We start from the raw sequence: 23,662 nt of genomic DNA on the forward strand, positions 1-23,662 counted from the left end.
ATTTGTGGAGCTAAAGTTGAAGATGGTTGTGTGGTGCCTGATGTGGGTACTGGGAACCAACTCCATCCTCTAGAACAAGAATAAGTGTTTTTTGTTTGTTTGTTTCTTTTCTTTTCTTTTTTTTTTTTTTGAAGCAGGGTTTCTCCCTGTATATCCCTGGCAGTCCGGGAACTCATTATGTAACTTTCTAGAGCAGGCTGGCCTCAAACTCACAGAGAATTGCCTGCCTTTGCCTCCCAAGTGTTGGGATTAAAGGTGTGCATCACCACAGCCTGGCAGAATAACTGCTGAGCCATCTCCCCAGCCCCATAAGCAAGGTTTTGACACAATATCTGGTTAATATATTAAGACTTCTGTTGGTCAAGGATTATTTGAGAGAGAGATAACCTATCCTTTCTGTTCCCATGAGTTTTCATCATTTTAAACAGAGTCATTGCTTTCAGATTGCCAGAATTCTTAGTGTTAACAGTTAACGAAAAAAGAGCACAGCCCAGAAAGTTTATTTATTTTTGAGATGAGGCCTCTTACCTATAGCTCAGGCTGGCCCAATTCACTATGTAACCTAGCCTTGCCTCATACTCCCAATAGTCCCTGTCACAGTTTCCCTAAGAGTGGGGTAATAGGTGTGAGTCACCACGCCCAACTATTGTCAAGTTTTATGGACTTAGTGATGGTGGTTGTAAGGACTGTGGAAACTGATTAGAAATTATACTTCTGGCTGCTAGGTAGTATAAAAAGTAAGATACAAGTGATTATTAATTCTACTAGAAAATGAAACAAGTCCAGAGAATAGCTGCTGTCATGGAAGAATTATGCAAGTAATAAATTTTGTTAAAAATACTTTTTTACTTTTTTTTTTTTTTGTAGGAGTGGGTCCCCCCCCCTTTGGTTTTTCGAGACAGGGTTTCTCTGTGTAGCTTTATGCCTTTCCTAGAACTCACTCTGTAGACCAGGCTGGCCTTGAACTCACAGAGATCCACCTGGCTCTGCCTCCTGAGTGCTGGGATTAAAGGCATGCACCACCACCACAGCCTGACTTTTTTACTTTTTAAATGTTTATTTTTATTTTGTGTATATGAATATTTTGTCTATATGTATGTCTGTGTGTAGTAGGAATCTTAAAGGTTCTTATTAATAAAATCAAACCTGAGGCCAGTTCTTGGGGTGAATGCTGGAAGATCAGAGAAGCAGAACAAACCACAGCTATCTCACCTTGCTAGTTCTTCAGGTGATCCTGTTCCTCAGGCTGGAAGCTTCTGAGTCCTCCTCCACATGAATCTCAGCTGAATTGTGCTGCTCCAAAGTCTGAATACTAAACCAGCCAAAATGCTTAACTCACTTAGTTCCTGGTCCTCAGGCCTTATATACCTTTCTGCTATCACTCCCTGGGATTAAAGGCTGGATTTCTGGGATTAAAGGCTGTGTCACTGTGTCTAGCTGTTTCTAAAGTGGCCTTGAACTCAGAGATCCAGAGGTATTTCTGTCTCTGAAATGCTAGGATCAAAGGTGTGCACCACCACCGCCCAACTTCTGCCATGGCTTGCTCTGACCCATTTTCTAGCCACCATTTTTGGCTTTGTTCTAGTGGCTGTCTGTTCTCTGACCCCAGGTAAGTTTATTTTGGGGAACACACAATATTTTGGGGGAACACAATACCACATCTGTGTATCATATGTGTGCCTGGTGCTTGTGGAGGCCAGAAAGGGGCATCAGATATCCTGGAACTAGAGTTAGAGATGGTTGTGAGCTGCCATGTGGATGCAAGGAAACAAATGCAGGTCCTCTGGAAAAGCAACAAATGCTCTTAAACTTGGAGTCATATCGTCAGCTCTGAAATACAACTCTTGAAGGCTGCTGAAGCCATCCCCGGAAAACCTTTCTGTTAGGCATTGTACTTGTTATGTTCATATGTTTTTAGTTTTAGTGTGTGTGTGTGTGTGTGTATATATATATACACACACATACATACATACATATAATTTAAAAATTTATAGCCAGATATGATAGTGCACACCTTTAGTCTTTCACTTAGGATGCATATGCAGGAGGATCTCTGAGTTTCAGGCCAACCTAGTCTACGTGTCGACTTGCTGACTGACCAGGGTTATATAGTAAGACCCTGTCACAAAATTGCTTTTTAAATTACATTTTATTTATTTATTTGTGTGTGTGTGTGTCTGTGTGTGTGCGCGCGCGCGCGCGTGTTACAAAGACTCTTCTGCATTTCCCTGAGTAGTTAGTTACATTGTGCCATTCAAGATGCAGATCAAGTGTCACCCCACCTTGGGATGTCATCTGCTGCTCTGGATTTGCGAACTCTCTAATGTGGCCCAGTTATAGCTTCTTGTGTATATCGTATCATTTACTATTCTATTATGCTGCTAATGTTTGGTGAATGTTTATTAAATTAATAGGAAATGTCATTTCAGGTTTTGAAAATTATTAATTTCTAATAATGGCAATAAAATAGGGTAAAACTAAATTTTTCTATCATGTCATAATCAGCACTCTGGACCCGGAAGTGCTAAATTGATTCATTCAAAGTTGAAACAAATTTTCCATAATCATAGGGTTTTTTTCCCTTTCCTTTCACTGTTGATTATAGTTGAACTTGAAAATCTTGGGAAACAAAAAATAAGTTTTGAAAAGTTTACATTTAGTAATATAGGTAGTGTTCTCTCTTTATATTTTCTGGTAGTAAAAAAATGCTGATAGAATTCAATTTGCAATTTGTTTTCATTGAATAGATTCTGTTTACTTGTTGAAGCATTTTTCCCTTTTCGTTTTTTGAGGCAAAGTCTCCCTATATAGACCACTCTGGCCTTGAATTTACAAAGATCCACCTGCTTCTGCCTCTGAGTGCTGTGATTAAAGGTATGCACCACCACATCTGGCTTATTGAGGTTTTCTTGAGACAGATTCTTTCTACATTGCCCTGACTGACCTGGCTCTGAATCTGTAGCTCAGTTTGGCCTCCCACTCATGAGCCTGTTGCCCCAGCCTTCTGAGTACTGGAACACCATGTCTGTCTGTATTTCTTGTCTTCTTTCTGTCATGCTGAGGATTGAACTAGGCTATTTTCATGCTTGGTAAGCATCCTAATAAGCTATAATCTCCCAGCATGCTGGGGGGAGGTGTTTTTAAAAATCAGTCAAACTCAAATCTGTCTCTCTCCATCTCTCTCTCTCTCTCTCTCTCTCTCTCTCTCTCTCTCTCTCTCTGTCTCTGTCTCTGTCTCTGTCTCTCTGTCTCTGTCTGTCCAGAGTCTCTCTACATAGCCTTGGCTGTCTTTGAACTCACTGTGTAGATCAGGCTGTCCTCAAACTCAGAGGTCTGCTTGTCTCTGCCTCTCAAGTATTGGGGTTAAAGTCCTGTGCCACCATATCCAGCAGGAACACATCTCTTTATGTAGTTTCTGAGAGTGCTGATATTTTAGTTTTTGAGTCCAGAAACTCAGTTTTATCATTTTATCTGGAGGAGATGTTTCAGTAAAGTGAAAGGACACAGTCTATTAATATAATTTGGGAATATAATTTAGCTATTTTAAGGTACTTAGTAAGTTCATGGACCAGACTGTTTAAAATAGTATATAATGTGAATTGACAAGTGAATTTGATGATAGTTATTTGGGAAGGGAGATTTCATGACCTAAATTTTAAAATAATGGTGAAATGAATATGTGACAAAAATTTCCCATTTAGGCCATTTTGAAGTGCATTGTTCAGTGAATGCATATATATTTACAATGCTGTACAACTGTCACTATCATTCCCAGAATACCTATACCACTTTAAACAGAAACTGTATGTTAGATAATCATTTCCCACTGTCTCTTTTCTCAGCCCTTGATATATCTCATCTACTTTCAGCCTATATATTTCCCCAGTCTGAATATTTCACATAAATAGAATCATAGTATTTGCTCTTTCAGAGTTCAGAGTTTATTGTTCTTAACAGATATTTCTTCTTGTCTTTTGTAGGATTATCTGAGTAATGGTTGACTCTCCCTATCCCCTATCATCGTCTTTTTCTCCTCCTCCTTCTTTTGGTGGTTCTGGGGATTAAACCCAGAGCCTTGCACATGCCGGGCAGTCATTGTGCTGCAGAGCTGTACTCCCAACACCTCTATTTTGACTGTGTAGCCTGTCAATGAAGACTTTTAAGTGATAGAAACGTATTTCTAAGTTATATACATGTCCTGTGTATTAATACATTGTAGATATTATAATCTGTCTATAAATTAAAAAAAAACTTTAAAGAGTGAAATATAATCTATCTTTTGATGGCTTCCTGCTGTGATCATCTTATATTTTAAGTATGAATGCTTTAGGTGTTTATTTCTTGTCAGATTTTATCAGATGGTCATTAGGTCTACTTTATATTGCTGCTAATAAGAAGCTCTTTGTAGCAAAATAGCAGATTTGCTATTTGCTTTTACTTGAATTATTAATATTTACTTTAGTCTGTGTTTCTTTTGGACTCTTTTAAAGCATTTGTCTATCTTGTGAGGGTTCAGTTAAAGTGCTATTTAATTCACATATGAACTCAACAAGTCCATTAAAAGCTGCAGTATGTCTGAACACTTTGAAAGTGAATGAGTAAATGAAAACACCCTGTATTCACAGCCCAGTCTATGTTGTTGAACACCATTTCTTTTCCAGAATACCTTGCATATGTCTAATATGGCATTGGAACTATAATCGGTCCACATGAGGGGCAGGAATGATCATAAAAGTGGGCCTGTGCTTAACTGCTACTACTGTTTAACTGTTTTCTTACACAACTAGTTCAAATGTTTTCTTGATGAATTATTTTCTTTATATATTGGCTTACATATTCCCGTGGAGCAGTGCAGTTTAGTCTTATTGTTCTAAAATCATTTTTTGATTGGCTAACACCTTTTACTTATGATGTCTTGCTTAATTATTATGATTATTTTATAATTTTATCTGAACATAGAAACATTATGGTTTTAGCATAGTAAATAAAAACAATAGACTTATGCAGACTTCATTTTTTTCTTCTTATAGTTGCAAATTAGATAACTTATTGTACAGTAGCTTCAGCAATAGCAGTAAAAGTGTATAGTGAGATAAGTAAAGTTAAGACCTCAGGCCATAGAGTCGTTTTTTTAAATGCTTTAACTTAAGGGTGACTTCATTTTCTATCATTTTATGCATTCTTGAAAGTAAGTAAGGTTTTGCAGTGGGTTGGTAGTCGGACTCTAAACTGTATCTAGCAGAACATGTGAATGTGACCTTACCTGAAAGAAGAACTTGGACTTCACAGGTGGGTTAGAGTAGACAGGCCCTAGCCAGTGACACATAGAAAATCATAGGAAAGAGAAAGGCATTTGAAGACAGAAGTGGAAACTGGAGTGATGAGTCTGAGAGCCAGGAATGCCAAGGACTACTGGCACCCACATGCCAGTAAAGATGCCCAAACAGATTCGTTCATTCTGCAAAGAGGGCTGCAGTTTTGGACTTCTAACCCTTGGTCTCAGAAAGCATAAAATTCTCTTGTCTTGAAATCACCCAGTAGAGGAGCTTTGTTTCAGCAGCTCTGTAGAATCAAAATCATACTCAATATGACCTTCCTATCCAGATAATAGTTTGAACATCTTAGGATAGTTACCTGTACAATGTGATTGAAAAGGGGGATACGCTAATGACTAAATTGTAGTGGTAATCAAGTTATTTGAGTATATCTGGTCACCACTACTTCATTTATTTATTTATTATTTATTTATTATTTTGGTTTTTCGAGACAGGGTTTCTCTGTGTAACTGACTGTCCTGGAACTCACTCTGTAGAATAGGCTGGCCTTGAACTCATAGAGATCTACCTGCCTCTGTCTCCTGAGTGTTGGGATTAAATATGAGTGCCACCACATCCAGCAAGATTTATTTTGTTTTATATAGAAGAGTATTTTTCCTGCATATATGTATGTGCACCTCATGTTTGCCTGGTACCCAAGGAGGTTAGAAGAGGGCATCAGGTCTCTTGGAACTGGAGTTACAGATGATTGTGGGCAACCATGTAGATGCTAGAAATCAAACCTGGGGCCTCTACAAGAATGCCAAGTGCTCTTAACCTCTGAGCCAACTCTCCAGCCTCAAGACTTACTTTTTATGTTTTATTTTTAATTATGTGTGTAGGTGTCCCTGGAGGCAATTGGGTCCTCTGAAGCTGAAGTTATTGGCAGTTGTGAATTGCCTGATGTAGGTGTTGGGAACTGAACTCAAGTCCTCTGCAAGAGTAGCATGTGTTCTTAATATCTGAGGCATCTCTTCAGTTACCATTACTGTATTTAAAATTATTATACTGACATCAGATCTGGATTATTATGTTACTTTAAAATTGAAGATGTAGTTCAGAAAAGTGACCTTGACACTATTTGAGCCTTAGTATCTGATTAAAAACATGCACTCTTTTTTTTTTCTGCCACTCTGTAGACTCCAGAGGTTACTTTCTGATAGTGACAGTCTTTATATAATTTCTTCTTTATCTCACAATTTAACTTTGTAAATTCTGAGCAAGTAAAAATTGGTCAAACCTTCAGTAACTGCCTTTTCAAATCCTAATTTATATATAATTTTGGTGTTTGTATTTCTTATTTTAATCAGTGACTAGAATCTAAACTAAACTGTACCATTCTATTCCCCTGAGATTGTTTAATAGTTGAAACCAGGAAGCACCAGAAATTTCTCATGGAAGTTTTCAGGGACTTTAGAATTTTATCTAGAGATTTGGAATGATGAAAACACCCATCCCTGTCTATTAATAGCTTCCAGTAGATTAAGCAAAAAAAGCCACTGGATGATTACCTTTTTTAAGCCCTCCCAGAAAATGAGTTAACTACCAATAAAGACTAGCATCCATTCATTGTTTTCTTTCTTCCTTTCTTTCCTCTTTTTTTTTTTTTTTAAATTTAGAAGAGGGGACTTGTAGCCATAAGTTTCTCCAGTCCTGCCTGACCCCAAGACAAATCTCTCCCACCCTTGTGTCCCACAGCCACTCGATCCCAGATAAACATATAGAGACTTACATTATTTACAAACTGTATGACCTATGGGTCAGGCTTCTTGTTAGCTAGCTCTTATAACTTAACCCATTTCTATTAATCTGTATGTTGCCACATGACTGTGGCATTACCGGTCTGCTGGCATCTTATTGCTCCTTGGGCCACGGGGCTGGGATCTCTCTCAACTCCATCCTTCTTCATCTTGTCTGTAGTTTGAATGTACCACCTAACCTTATCCCGCCCTGCCATAGGCCAGTGTAGCTTTATTTATCAACCAGTCAGAGTAACCCATATTCATAGTGTACAGAAAGACATCCCACAAGCAGAGACTAGGGGCTGGAGAGATGACTCAGTGGTTAAGAGGACCTAGGTTTGGTTCCTAGCACCCATATGGCAGCTTACAAACATCTGTAACACCAGTCCCAGGTGATCTGATACCCTATTCTGACTGTCTTGGGCTCTAGGAACTCACATGGTGCACATACATGCAGGCAAAACACTTAAATGTATAAAGTAAAAATAACTGAAAAAAGAGGGGATCATAACACTTCCTAGGAAACATCTGTGTGAGTGTTTGTGCTATACTCCCCACCTATAAAGTCTTGACATGCAGGATTCCATCTTGTGTATGAACTTTTCTAGCACTTAGTGTAGTAGTTGGCACATTGTAAGTACTTAACACTGTGGGTGTGTGAAAAATGAAGGATACTTTTTCTTCTGTCTGGGATGTTAGATGTTGCCATTTAGAGTAGAAATTGATAAAATGTTACTTTTCATTTAAAAAACTGTATTAAAAATGTGTCTTGCCAGGCGGTGGTGGAGGCGGCGCACACCTTTAATTCCAGTACTGGGGAGGCAGAGGCAGGCGGATCTCTGTGAGTTTGAGGCCAGCCTGGGCTCTAAAGCGAGGTCCAGGAAAGGCGCAAAACTACACAGAGAAACCCTGTCTCGAAAAACCAAAAAAAAAAAAAAAGTGTCTTTTGGGAGGTTTAGAAAGATGGCTTATCAGTTAACAGCACTGGTTCTATTTCCAGCACCCCGATGGTGCCTTACAACCTTGTAATTCTAGCCAGGGGATCTGATGCCATTTTCTGACTTCTGAGGATACCAGGCACACAGGAAATGCACATTCATACATGCCGGCATAAGTCTCATGTACGTGAAAGTGTCTTTTTACCAAAAACTGAAACAACAGTTGTTCCTATAGAATAAAATTACTTCTTAATATTCTTTAAAGATTTATTTTAATTGTGTGTGTGTGTATATATGTACACGTGTGTGTACATGCATGTGGGTGCCCATGGAGGTCAAAGGTGTTGGATTCCCTGGAGCTGGAGTGACAGACAGGTGGGTAGGCTGATGTAGGTGCTGGGAATTGAACTCAAGTCCTCTGGAAGAACATTACTTGCTCTTAACCACAGAGCCACCTCTCCAGCCCAAAGATGATGCCTTTGTTGGTGTTTGTTTATTTTATTTTTGTTTTTTTTCAAGACAGAATTTCTCTGTTGTAGCCTTGGCAGTCCTGGAACTCTCTCTGTTGACCAGGCTGGCCTTGAACTCACAGAAACAAGCTTGCTCTGCCTTCTGAGTGCTGGAATTACAGGCGTGCGTCACCACCGCCCAGCTTAATAGTCTCATACATTAATCATTTTAATAAAATTCACATTTATTATTTAAAATTAAAAAAATTATTATATGTGTGTCTGTGTATGTATATGTGGGTATGATGGATGTGGATATGGAAATCAGAGGACAGCTTTCAGGAGTCAAGTTCTCTCATTCCATAGTGGCTTGGTTAGGGTTTTTTGTTTGTTTTTGTTTTTTGTCAACTTGACAAAAGCTAGAGGCATTGGGAACCTCAATTGACAAAATACCACATCAGAATGGCCTGTGGGCAAGCTTGTGGGGCATTTTCTTGACTAATGATTGATGTGGGAGGGTCCGGCTCACTGTGGGTAGTGCCACTCTGGGCACGTGGTCCTGGGGTTTATAAGAAACACCCCTCTGTGGCTTTTGCCTCAGTTTCTGCCTGCCTTGAGTTCCTGCCTTGACTTCCCTTAGCCATAGGATATGACCTGAGAGTTATAAGCAGAAATAAACGCTTTCCTCTATAAATTGCTTTTGGTCACTGTGATTTATCATAACAATAGAATCCCTAACTAGGACACTTGGGTTCCATGGATCAAACTCAGGTTGTCAGGCTTGTACAGTGAATGCTTTTACCTGGTAAACCATCGTGCCTGACCCAAACTTTTGATTTAAATAATTTGTAAATATTTCTTTTAGGATCCAATTCTGTTATCCATATTATGAATCACCTTTCATCAATTTTTAAAACACTAAATAACATTTAACAGAGTTACACTCTTAATATTCATAATACTAATAAAAATGAATCAAATATTGACTCAAGACATTTTGTTTTATAATGAAGTGTTAATAAAAATGTTGTTTATTCAAGTAAGTATTCTTTTTACCAGCTTAAACATAATTCAGTGAGTTGTTAAGTAAATGTGAGCCCATGGTTTCTTAAGCTAATATTTGAGGGTAGATAGAAATGACTATCTTCAAAGTGTTTATAATCAAGTAGTATAAATACATATCTAAATGGCTATAGTATGAGATAAAATGTAATTTCTTGGTCAGAATTTTATGCTAGCCACATGGCAAATCATGAGAAGCAATTTATACTAGTAATGGTCAAGACAGAAAGATCCTGTGACTATGACAGGGTTAATTACTATGGTAACATGGCACACATATTCATGTACATTGAGACACTCTAGGCTGTTTGGTCAGTTCCTTACCTGAAACCTATCTTAGATATTTTTAGATTTTATGCTTTAGAAATTGTAACTGTTGAAAGTGGAATTCTGGCTGGGTAGTGGTGGCCCCCCACACCTTATTCCCAACATGGGAGGCAGAGGAAGGCAGATCTCTGTGAGTTTGAGGTCCTTCTGGTCTACAGAGTGAGATCCGAGACAGCTGGGACTACACAAAGATACCCTATCTTGAAAAACAAAACAAACAAAAAAGAGAAATTCTGGAGGCCAAAAAAAAACGCCTGGCAGTGGTGGTCCATGCCTTTAATCCCAGCACTCAGGAGGCAGAGGCAGGCGGATCTCTGTGAGTTCAAGGCCAGTCTGGTCTACAGAGTTCCAGGGCAGGCTCCAAAGTTACACAGAGAAATCTTGTCTCAAAAAACCAAAAAACAAATAAATTAAAAAAAAAAAAAAAGAAAAGAAATTCTCCTAAGTTGAGAATATAGCCTGATGAAGAATATGATTTGGTTATCAGTTGTGTTACTGGCTTTGCAACTTCAGACTTTAACTACCCTATGCTTCAGTTTTCAGTCTGTAAGACAGGATAATAATGAGAATGCCACGTGGAATTATATGTCTTGTTAAGTATACTTTCTCATGAATAGATACTTTGTAACAGAATAAATGCCTTGTGACTCAGTAAGATGAACTAGGACATTGCCTGTGTGTATGTATACATAAAAACTTCACTTGTGGAGGAGTGAAATTAGAACCATCTTGAAAACAGTAGCAGGAATGACTGGGATTTTTTTTTTTTTAAGCAGATTTAAAATTATTTTACTTTTCTTTGAGACAAAGTTTTACTTTTATCTCAGGCTGGCCTTGAACTCAAGATTCTCACACCTTGGCCCCTTGAGTGCTGGAATTACAATTGTGTACCATTGTACCTAGGTTTAAATCTGTGTCCAGGGTTCTAGGTAACTAGATCTTTGCTTTCAAAACCCCTCACCCCCAGAATACTATGTTCTTTTCTTGTTTTATTTTCTATTAATCTTTGCTGTTGGTGACTTCTTTGTATCTCTGCATTGGTAATTCAGAGCATTTGAATATTTTTTCTGAATGAAATTTGGCATATTCCAGATTTTAAAAATGTATTCAAATATTTTGTATTCTATTTTTCAACTGATATAGGTGGTAAAGTATGAATATACTTTATTGTCTTTTGAGTATTTCTATTTATCAAAGTTGAAAGAATATTATAATTATAATTAATGCTTAGGTACCATCCATACAAACCGTAACATGTAGTATATTTGCTTTATTCCATGTTTAGCCATTTATTGATCCTTCTTGTATCAAATATTCATCTTGGTTTTGGTACATTTCAAACTAAATTTTGACGATCTGCACATAGCTCAGACATGCTCTTGTCCCCGCCTATCTAGCTGTGTTGCACAGGCTGACTGGATCCCTGGACTCAAGGAATTCTCATCTGTCAGCCTCCCAAATAGTTGGAACTAAAGGCTCACACCACTGTGCCTGGCCCACTTTATTTTTTTCATTAGGTGTTCTAATACTTTCACTTTTCCCTTGGAATGCTTTATTTTAATAATTTTGGGCTGATTCCACCAGGGGTAGTTTTATTACTATGCCTTCTCATTAATTAGACTTATTTATTTCTTTGTCTATTTATTTACAATTTAGAGGTGTTTTGCTGTGGGATGGGAGAAATGACTCAGCTAGTGAAGGCAAGCACCTGTTGCATGATAACCTGTTTGATTCCTGGGACCCACATGGTGGGAGGACAGAACTCTGACTTCCACATGTGCTCCATGTTACACATGCATGCCTGAATACATAACATAATTTTTCAAGAAAATATAAGTGCTTGGGGCTGGAGAGATGGCTCAATGTTTAAGAGTACTTACTGTTCTTTCAGAAGACCCTGATTCAATTCCCAGCATCCACTTGGTAACTCACAACTATCTATAGCTCCAGTTACAGGAGATCTGACATCCTCTTCTGGCCTCCACAAGAACCAGCCACATACATGGTGCACAGACATACATGCAGGCAAAACATTAATATACTAAAAGAATAGAATTATTTCTTTTAAAAAGGGGATTAAAGGTACTTGGTAAAGGATGTAGCTCAGTGGTTAGAGTACTTACCTTGTGTGAAGCCCTGGGGTCCATGTCATCACCTGAATAAGTAAACAAAATATAAAATAAAAACATGTTTCATAATCATTTGAATAACTTTCTTGAGTATTTTGTGGCTTAAAGTTAGCACTTCGTACTTACAGTTTTTAGTATTTAAGGATATGATTTCTAAAGTTTTGTTTTTGTTGGCAAATTCCTCCATACCATTAGACATCAGAAGTACTGCTTGCTTTGAAAGTACTTGGAAGACTTCAGTTAGGGTAGAAATTCATCATGGGGAGGGGTCATGTTTCACTTCTGTCAGGCCATAGTTTATGAAGGGCAGAACCCAAGTACTTGTTGATATATCAATTCTGTGATATAAGTGATCAAAATATTTCTAGCACTATTGTTCTAAAGTTGAAAATTTAAAAACATCACAGCTTAGATTTGTTAACAACTTTTAAGAGTTTGTATTCACTGTGTATATTGTAAAAGAATTTTTTAAAGTCATAGGAAATTATTTAAGAGGTGTTTAACAGTGTGAGGCCGTTCCCAGAATAGCAGGATATCCTTTTATTTTCTAGGTTTTGCATTTGTAATTTATAAAGGACTGTAATGACGTACTCTGGACATACTTTTTCACAAAAGAATTTTATTTTAAAATAATTGAATTAGATAGCCATTGATGAATTTACATATTAAGATTAGGCTAGGGTTGGGGATTTAGCTCAATGGTAGAGCAAGGCTCTGGGTTCGATCCTCAGCTCAAAAAAAAAAAAAAGATTAGACTATAAGTAGCAAGTAAAATCCAGTATCAATACAGTAATATCTTCTGTACTGTTTAATTGTTGATGCTTTTCTTTCTTTTGTGGGGGAGTCAAGCAGTTTTATTCAGAGGTTTGAAATTGGGGAGGGGTTGAAGCAATACACATGATCTGATGTCTTCAGCAGGTTAGATCTTCCTGACCTCCTCATTATTCTTTTTTTTTTAAGTGGTTATTTTATTTATGATTTTGTTAGACAGACATTTTGCTATGTAGCCCAGGTTAGCATTGAATTTACACTAAAGACCAAGCTGGTTTCATAGGGCACTATAGTCATTAGCTTCTAGAGTGCTAAGATTGTACTACACCCAGCTGATTATTACTTCTTAACATAAATGTCAGGTATCATTTGAAAACTGTTGAATAAAGATGATGTGGTCATTCATATATGTCATCTTAGCACTCAGCAAGCTGAGGCAGTAGGAGTACCACAAGTTTGAGGTCAGTCTGGGCTGTGAGTTTGAGATCCTGTCTCAGACTAATAGACAAAAACAAGTACTGTATGAACAGTAGGCAAAAATCACATGAGGGGTTCTTTTTTCTGCTCTGCACACATACACTTCTATAATTGGAACACCTTTTGTGGTAATTTTTAAAAATTTATTTATTTCATTTTAAGTGTATGTGTGCATGTTTTCCTTGCATGTATGTTCACCTTGTGCGTGCTTGGTGCCCATGGAGGTTGGGAGAGGGCATCAGATCCCTGGCACTGGAGTTTTGGATGGTTGTTAGCTGCCATGTGGGTGCTAGGAACCAAACGTAGGTCCTTTCATTGTTGTTTGGTTTTTAAAGACAGGCTTTCAATATAAAACAGTGCTGGCCTTAGATGCATGATATGTTCCTCCAACTACTGATTCTCCTATCTGTGTCTCCCAGGTGCTGGGACTATGGGTGTGTACTGCTGGGCTTTATTTTATGATACTCAATTCTGGACCTAGGGCCTTACACATGCTGAAAATAATGAAGAGCCCAGTTTATGTGTTTATGACAACTGATCAATGATACTGGAGACCAATCCATAGAACTAACAAATCTCATAAAGCTTTTAGAAAAACCTAAAACACAATGATAACATGACAATTCCTTTAGTATATGTGTGGTTTGAACATGAGGTTGTAAAATCTTTTCAGCTTTATTGCCGCCAAACATAACTCCAAACTGTATAAGAAATGAAATATTAGATAGCTGACAACTGTGATTTAGAGTTTAGATTCTGTACAGCAGTATATACTGATAGTACAGCTGCAAGGACAGGAACCGGAAGGATCAGGAGCTTGAGGACAGCCTAGGCAGTCAGACCCTAAGAGCAGAGGTTGGGGATGATTCTGTGTATTATGTGTCTGTTTAAAGATTATTTCTAGTCTTACCTTACAAATTTGGCAGAACATTTTCAATATTTTTCTCATCAAAAGAATATCCATATATAGGAAATTTATAAATATTTTGATCTTTTTTTTTTTAACTGAGAGATAATTTATCTCCATGTTGAATAAACTGTTAGGAGTAGTTACTAATAAAAGATTAACACAGGGCTGGAGAAATGGCTCAGTAGTTAAGAGAGGAGATGGCTCAGTCAGTAAAGGTTTTGCTATGTAAACACAACGACCTGAGTTCAATCCCCTGAATTCACTTTTGCTGGGTGGTGGTGGTGCACACCTTTAATCCCAGCACTTAGGAGGCAGAGGCAGGCAGATTTCTGTTGAGTTTGAGGCCAGCCTGGTCTATAGAGTAAGTTCCAGGACAGGCTCCAAAGCTACATAGAGAAACCCTGTCTTGGGGGGCGGGGGCGGGAAGAGAACAAGAGAACTGGCTATTTTTCTAGAGGACCTGGGTTCAATTCCCAGCACCCACATGGCAGCTTACAAACTGTAACTCCAGTTCTAGGGGATCCATGGCACCAGGCATGCATGTGGTGTGTGTATATGGCAAAATATGTAAGTGTGTGTGTGTGTGTGTGTGTGTGTGTGTGTGTGTGTGTGTCAAAATACCCATACACATAAAATATTTTTTTAAAAAAAGATTAGCACCTAGAGAGTTAGCTCAGAAGTTAAAAGCACTGGCTGCTATTCCAGAGGTCCCAGCAACCACATGGTGGCTCAAAACCATCTGTAGATGCCCTCTTCTGGCATTAAGGTGTACATGCAGATAGAGCACTTGTATACATGAAATACATTTTAAGAAAGGATTAGCGCTAATTCTGAAAACAATGCTTCATTTGAGGGAATATAAAGATTAGCAATTAATATCTTGAGCTTGCTTTATTTTATCCCCCCTCTCCAGTGCTGGGATTGTAGCCAACGTTTTGTGCATGCTAGCCAAGCATTTATTCTACTACTGAAGCTCAATTTGTAGCTCTCCTAAAATTACGATTTTTTTTTTTAAGAGGAAAGCACTAACAAAGCTCCCAATACCATAAATTAAGCAATTTCTCTTGTGTGAGCAAATAACAGAGGTCAGCACACCTGGAGTGCAATGGATGACCCTTACCCTGGGAAAACCACCTTTTGACCATCTTATTTTCCCTGCCAAGTAAGTTTTTAACATGTCTTTTAAATCTGTTCTTCAATTCTCAAAACATACTTGAGTCTGATATCGCTACACCAATGCTGTTAAAATAAAATACAGTAACAGTATACATTATAGCTACACAGCGCTGTTGTCAATCTAACCTAGATTAAATTATTATCAAGAACCATTTTATGTCATATTAAAAAATTAAGTTATATACACTTTCACTTTAATGTGATATAGAAGTGATTCTAAATAGAAAACTGCAATTAATTTCATTCAGCTTTTTATTTAATATTGTAGAACAGCAGCTGTAGCAATATTGTGACTCCCTATATTAATAGGTGTGCTGGTTAGTTCTGATTATCAACATGATGGGATTGACAGTTACTCAGAAGACAACCACTGAATCTGTATGCGAGGCTATTTCTAGAGAAGTTTAACTGAAGGCAGGAAAACCAACCTTGAATGTGGACAGCACCTTTCTATCTGGGATCCTGGACCCAAGAAAAGAAAGCTGAGTATCTGTGTTCATCTCTCTGTTGCCAACTGTAGACACACTGACAAGATGCCTCACTGTTCCCATCACCTGCCTTCCCTCAGAAACCAAAAGAGTCTTTCTCTCTCAGTTGCTTTTGTTAGGTGTCTTGTTGCAGCAGCAAGACAAGTAATAGAACAGACAAGAAGACAGTTCAGTAACAATTTTAAACAGTCTGCCCAATTCTTCTTTCCTACAGCGATTTATTGAAACGCAACCTGTCTATACAATTTAACATTTTTAAGCTCACAGTTAGATTTCTTTTTTTTTTTTTTTTTTTTTTTGTTTTTTGAGACAGGATTTCTCTGTGTAGCTTTGTGCCTTTTGTAGACCAGGCTAGCCTCAAACTCACAGAAATCTGCCTGCCTCTGCCTCCCGAGTGCTGGGATTAAAGGCATGTGCCACCACCGCCTGGCCTAGATCTTTTAATACAATTTACTGAATAATTCACTTTATTATGTTTTCTAAGTTATCCATTTACAAATTAGTGAGAGAGAATCCTTTAAAACAAACAGCTGTAAGCCAGGTGGTGGTGGCGCATGCCTTTAATCCCAGCACTCAGGAGGCAGAGGCAGGCGGATCTTTGTGAGTTCGAGGCCAGCCTGGTCTACAGAGTGAGTTCCAGGAAAGGCGCAAAGCTACACAGAGAAACCCTGTCTCGGAAAACCAAACCAACCAACCAAACAAACAAAAAACCAAACTGCTGTAATAAACAAAGGGTAGCAAAATACGACCTCTGATTTTTTTACTAAATCAAGTTTGGAGCACAGATATCTGTTTCTCAATTGTCTATGGCTACTTTCACTATGGCAGAGATGGTTAATTTGGCAGAGATCACATGGCCTTCAAAGTATGAAACATTTACTGTTTGGTCCTTTGGGGGCAGAGGAGGGAGTTGATCAAGTTCTGCTGTGGATGGCTGAACATAACCCATTGGGATGACTTCTCATTGTTTTCCTTCCTCCCAATTGTTCATTAAAGTTAAGACAGAGGTAATTAAACACCTGACCTCACACTGAAGATGAGAAAAAGTCAGACTTGGCTGCCTCAGCAGCCTTGTAGTTTTTCTACCTTGTCTTGAGAACCCAGGGGAACCACTTCCTCAGATTTTAGTTCCTCATATCTTTTTGTTTGAGACAAGAACTCACTATGTAACCCTGGCTAATCAGAAACTTGCTATATAGATCTAGACTGGCCTCAAACTCAGAGAATTCTGCAATTAAAGGCATGCACCACTAAAGCCCGATATTCCTGAGATCTTAATTAAGATATGAAGATGCAAGGCCCTGGGTTTGATCCTCAGCTTAAAAAAAAAAAAAAAAGATGTGAAGACAGAATTTTCCAAAACTCTAAACACCAAAAACCTTGGGGTTCTCAAAGTGGCCAAAACTGTACTGAAAAGTTTAGCAATAGCACTGACATCTTCTTGTTTGGTCCCACGTCTGATAGAGCCTTGCTTCAGATAGTAAAAGGCCTAAGATACATGTTTAAGGTGGGAAGTGGAAGAATTACATGCAGAAAACCTCCACCTCTGTCTCAGCAACTGTGGCTTTCAAAGCAACCACATCTGGAAGCAAAATCAGTTGCTAATCTACAGTCATGGCCATGGCTGGCTATAGAGGTTTGAGGTACCTGTTCTCCACTGTCATTTATTTCTACTTCTTCAACATAAACACAGAGTGCTTTAAACTGATAATGTTGAAAATTCATTTTTTGGTTACATATTCACTCAACATATCCAGATAACCAGTGTTGGTGGATTTTTTTCTCTAGAGCAAGTGAAGTGTGTGTGTGTATTTTAAAGATAGTATCCCAAAGAGCTCCTGTATAAGAAGTAAGGAAACCCTAATATTTATATGTGGAGCACCAAATATCTGCTTCAAATGGTTTGGTAATTTAGAAGTTTTGAATTTAAATTTATTTGTTTTGAACTTCTAAGTATTTTCTACATAAATGCTGCTTTTGTTTCGTGGTCAGGACATCTCTGCAAGTAGCACAATGTGGTTATAACAGTACTCTGCCAGTCATACTTTATGTGTCAAGTAGTATGGCCTTTTGGTTTTCATGCCTTCAAAGCAGTTCCATTGTCATTGTTTGTTTCTTTCTTGCTGCCTCAGTAAGAGAACGTGTATCATTCCTTACCAAGGATGAGCAGACACAGTTTTTGCTTTGTATAGAGATTAAAATGTAAAATTCCTTAATTAAAAAATTGACTTTTGTTTTGTTTTTTACTCTTTTTCTCTTTGGGGGACCCCGCCTAAATGCCCAGCCTTAGCTTGGCTTGTTTGTTGCTAGCTTCCCTTAAATTATCTTGTCTACTTTTTGCCTCTGGGCTTTTTCTGTTCTCTTGTTTCTGTTTATCATACTCTTACTGGCTTGCTGTGTAGCTGGGTGGCTGGCCCCTGGAGTCCTCTTCCATCTCTGGCTATTTCTCTCTTCTCCCAGATTTCTCCTATATAGTCTCTCTGCCTGCCAGCCCCACCTATCCTTTCTCCTGCCTCACTATTGACCATTCAGCACTTTATTAGCCCATCAGGTGTTTTAGACAGGCATAGTAACACAGCTTCACAGAGTTAAACAAATGCAGCATAAACAAAAGTAAAACAGCTTAAAATAATATTCTACAACAAAAAATTAAAGATTTGATTAAAAATTAGATAGTTAATAACATGACAAATTATGAAAATAAGTGATTACATCTTTTAGATTTATATTTTGATTGTTGTTGACAAACCAATCAATTTTAGATTGCTGTAAAAGCTTCTACATACCTCTCAATTTCTATACTCATCTCTGATAAAACAGAGTATCAATTTGAACCAGGCAGTGGTGGTGACTGCCTTTAATTCCAGCACTTGGGAGGCAGACAGGTGGATCTCTGTGAGTTTGAGGCCAGCCTGGTCTACAGAGCGAGATCCAGGCAGCTAGGGCTACACAGAGAAACCCTGTTTTAAAAAAACAAAAAACAAAAAACAAAAAACAAAAACAAAACAACAAAAAGTACCAGTTTGAGAACATTTGTTCTGATATAAGGTATGCATGTGGTAGCGAAAGGAAGCAGTATTTTCTTTCATTTGTTATATAGAATAGAAATTTCTAACCTTTGGTGCAATTAAATCATAAGATTCTTTTGCTTTGCTTGGAGCTTGTTGTGTTGCTTGCCCACATATCTGTGTATGAAGATGTAATACTCAAGAAATATAAAAGGCTTTTAAGGCAATTTGAAGATGTTCCATTGTATTCCCATATGGATTGGAAAGACTTGCTTAAGGGCAGTGATTAAAGTTAGTGTCTGTCATATTGACTGGACAGAGAGCAACATTATACTAAGTACTTGCATTTCTATTTTTGTTTTTTAAGCGCTCCACTGTCTTCCCCTGAACGAGACCTGTTTAAGAACCTACTGTTACATTGTTAATAAATATTCATATATATCTGCATATGGTCTCTAACTCATCTACCTTATTGTGTCATTTTCCCACCTATGTTTTGTATTACTGAATTACTTTAGTTACTTTTATTGATCTTTGGAGTAAGAAATGGTCTGAAGGTGATATGGTCCAACTCTGTTTGCATCCATTCTATTTTTTTCAACATAGAGAAGATTTTGACAAGCTGTTGCCATCTGGCATGACACCTGCTTTTGTGAGTAAAGTTTTATTGTATGCCAGACACACCTATTTACTTACATGTTATCTATTTTTTTTTTATAGTGAGTAATTGCCACAGAGACTTGATCTGTAAAGGCAAAAAAAATTTTTTTCTTTTTTGAGACAGGGTTTGTCTCTGTAGCTTTGGAGCCTTTCCTGGAATTCACTCTGTAGACCAGGCTGGCCTCAAACTCACAGAGATCCACCTGCCTCTGCCTCCTGAGTGCTGGGATTAAAGGTGTGTGCCACCATCGCCTGGCTGTAAAGGCAAAAATCTTAACTGTCTAGTCTTTTGCAGAAACGTTGCCACAGCTGAATAAAGGTGTGGTAACTTCTAACACATTTCTTTAGGGAACTTGAAGACTTTTATGTTTGTTTCTTCTTTCTACTGATCTATACCCTGTTCCTAGTCTTCCCAGTCCCCAAATCAGTAGTTTATCCAGCTCTCTCTCCTATGAAACCTAGTTTAAAACTGTTCACATATTCTGTTGCCAGTCATTATTCCACAGGCATTGACATACAGAGCAGAGCAATATTCTTTTGGGTGTGATTGCCTCAAACTCTTCATGTTATTTTTTTTCCTGTCAAGTTTGACTGTTTTTCATGTAGAGTCACTCAGCTTATGGTATTACTGTTAATACAGTATTGCATTTTGATGACATTAGCGGCTACCAAGGTTACCCTGAAGGCACCGTGACTCTCACTTGTCTTGCTATTGAGTCACCCTGTTTTATATTGAACCTATAGCAGGACTTTTTCTCCTTTGAGATTCCACTGTGTTAAGCTTAGTCCATTATGCCAGTACTTTGAGAAGTTTTTGTATATCCTGATTCTGTCATTGGCGTATTTACTGTTCCTGTTTGCTTTCTGTCATGTGAGAATTTGATAGCAATGGGTTACTTCATCACACTTTACTGCCTTTGTGTGGTCATAGGGAACACAATGAACTTGTTCTGGAAATTTCCCACAGAATTTATTGTAAATAGAATTATTGCTCTACAAATATTCCCAGCTTTTCTCTTGAGATAAAAATCCGTGCCTGACTGACTTTGGACTTGGGCTGATAGAGATGGTGGTAACAGTAGGCCATATCTCAAATGAGCTTTAAGAGGTACTGCAATTTTTTTTAGTACTCTTGAACTATTATTTCTGTTAGAAGAATTGCCCCAGATAACTATTCCTCTTCAGAGTGGGTCCTGGGATGAAAGATGTATAAAGTAGATCTGGACTTGAAGCAGAGGCGTTTTATAGACTAGCTGGCTCATGAGCAGAAAATTAGTAATGATTGTTGTAACTAGTGGATTTTGGAGTTGTTATATAGCATTAATTTAGCAACATCTGCCCATTCACAGCAAAACAAATCACCTTGTTTTTGGAGAATTATTTCTCAAATGCCTACGTCCTATAAATAACAAATTAAGCCACTACCAGATCATCAGTAGTAGAGTGCTTTTCTGGCATGTATAAGACCCTAGATTCAGTTACCATACCCTCCCCCAAAGAGGGTAATGTTCAGATTCATTCTGTATCCATTCTTATTAAACAGTATTTTTAACATTGATATTTTTCCCCAAACACAAAGACTTCAGTCAGCATCAACTTCAAAATGAGGTATAAGTTACTCAACATTTATATCCATATTTTGTTGATTTAAATTATTTCAAAGAATACAACAACAAACATTTGTCATGTTACAATTGTACTTTCACTTTAGTAATCAGAAAATGGCATCCTTTCGAGCAAGACATACCTGTTTTAAATTTTGGTGAACACTAATAGGTTAATTTAAAAGGATTAAAATATTTATTTTTATTTTATGGATATGGATGTTTCGTCTGCATGTATGTAAGTGTTCAACTTACCTGCCTGGTCCCCAAAAATGTCAGAAGAGGGCACTGGATCTCCCTAGAACTGCAGTTATAGACCCATTGTGAGCTACAATGCTGGGAACTGAATCCAGCCTCTTCAAGAGCAGCCAATGGTCTTAAGCCTGAGCTATCTCTAGTGGCTTAAAAACTTCTAATAGATAAAAATTAGAACTATTTTGCCAGTTTATTACTAATAAGCTATAAGGGTCTGGTATATATGATCTTTATTGGGAGTAAATGTTGCTACTCATTAAGTCTTAGGTCAAAGTGTGACAAAATGATATCTAATTTTAAATTTCATGTCTCTGAATACTGGGGTTTGTGCATCTTCTCATTTTTGTAGTTGTTTGGATAACTAGCTGTATTGACTGTATCCCTTTTTGTTTGTTTCATTTTGATGGATTGTTCACTTTTGAGACAGTTTCACCAAGTATCCTAGGCTGGCCTTGAATTCAAGGGCAGTCTTCCTGCCTCAGACTCCTAGCACTGAGATCATGGGTTTGTAAGTCTTATATATGCTTCCCATTTTTATCCTTTTAAAATCAAATGTTGTTCTCCGTCTAACATCACTTCAGAGACCTTTTGAAAGTACTTGCAGGAATTCAGGCAGGAAATCTTTTACACCCCCCCCCCCCCCATTGAGGTATTTCTGTGTGTGTTTACAGTCCTCTTAGAAGAATCCCAGGCCTTCCCCTCCTGTGTTTTCATCTTGCTTCTTCATGATCTGTGATGCTTGGAGAAGCAGTAAGCAGGTTTTTCTGATATTTTTATAGGACTTTGAATTATATCTCAAACTGGGCTGATCACTCTATACTTGTTTAACTTGCTTGTGAAGTATACAGCAGATTTCCTAACCCCGTGGTCATCAGTGATTTCAGATTAGCCAGTGCAGAACCATATTTCACCATCTACGGTCAGGAGCTAGAGGATGGTAACAGATCCTTTGACTTCATTCTAGCTTTTTATAAACAGATTAAAGAATGATCATTTTATATATATACTATGAGCCTAGTTTATTTTATATGTACTATTTTACTCACAAATCACCTAATTAGTGTATCTATTTCTAATTTACTTTTCTTTTGGCAGTCCATAGGGGATTGTTGTTTGGCAAGCTCCTTGATACTGAGTTATATTCCCAGCTCTCTTCTTACTTTTTTAAATTTTTGAGATGGGGTCTCACCAGATTGTCCAGGCTGACCTTGAACTCACCACTGTGTATCACAGGTAGGTCTTGAGTTCTTTGTGATTTTCCTTCCTCAGCGCCGCCCCCCCAAGTCCTTGGTTTTATAAGCCTGGCTTGTCTGCCTAATTTTAATATAATACTGCTAACACACACACACACACACACACACACACACACACACACACAAAATCTCTGATAATTTGAATCCTGTTTAAATAGATTAGTAGAATCATAGAATTAGTATTTTTAATGGATTTTAGGAATATTGTTTCTTAAGTTCTTATGCATCTGTTTATTTTATTGTGTTTGTGTGTGAATATTTATGTGGAAGTCAGGATAATTTGTAGGATTCAGTTTTCATCTTCTGCCTCATGAGATCTGGGGATTTAACTCAGCTTGTTAGGTTTTGTGACAAATGCCTTTTAAAAAATTATTTTTAGCTGGGCAGTGGTGGCGCACACCTGTAATCCCAGCACTCGGGAAGCAGAGGCAGGTGGATCTCTGTGAGTTAGAGGCCAGCCTGGTCTACAGAGCTAGTCCAGGACAGGCTCCAAAGCTACAGAGAAACCGTGTCTCGAAAAACAAACAAAAAAATTATTTTTATTACATTTACTTGTGTGTATGCATGTATGCATACACATGAGCCATGATACTAATGCGGAGGTCTAAGGATGGCTTACAGGAATCTGTTCTTTCCTTCTCCATGAGAGTAAGGAAACTGAACTCAGGTTGTCAGGCTTTGCAGCAAGCAACTTTACCCATTGAACCATTTGCCAGCCCATAAGCCATTTCACCATAATAGATAGTGTAGTAATGGAATTTTACACTGGAACCTAAGAGTGGAATGCTTTCAATATTTGCTGTGTTCCAGTCAATGTGGTACAAACACTTTATAGTCTCATTTGGTCTCCTAGAACAACAGTAATGCTCAAGGAAGTAGAGTTGAAGACACTTGTAACCATGCAGACTAAAGATTATCTTTACAAGTCTTTTTCCATTCAGCTGAGCAGCCTTCATTGCTAAGAACTCCTTCTTGAGCAAATAGTGCTGCAGCCCAGATTATAACAAGAAATCCACAGTCTGCTTAAAGGGTAAAGGTATTTATTAGGGAGGGAGACTCATTACAGCATGGGAGATTTATCGTAGGCTTCTGGAAGTC

At 38.0% G+C, this 23,662-nt stretch overlaps 1 protein-coding gene and 1 pseudogene across 2 annotated transcripts in view; one reads left to right on the plus strand and one right to left on the minus strand.

Moving 5' to 3' along the window:
• Positions 1 to 23,662, plus strand: part of Fchsd2 (FCH and double SH3 domains 2) — a 213,222-nt gene that overhangs the window by 33,670 nt on the left and 155,890 nt on the right. The gene's annotated exons all lie outside the window — the stretch shown is intronic.
• On the minus strand, positions 15,136 to 15,290 carry LOC118576959 (annotated as a pseudogene).

This window comes from Onychomys torridus, chromosome 1, assembly GCF_903995425.1.
Source record: "Onychomys torridus chromosome 1, mOncTor1.1, whole genome shotgun sequence".
In the NCBI taxonomy this organism is placed as follows: domain Eukaryota; kingdom Metazoa; phylum Chordata; class Mammalia; order Rodentia; family Cricetidae; genus Onychomys; species Onychomys torridus.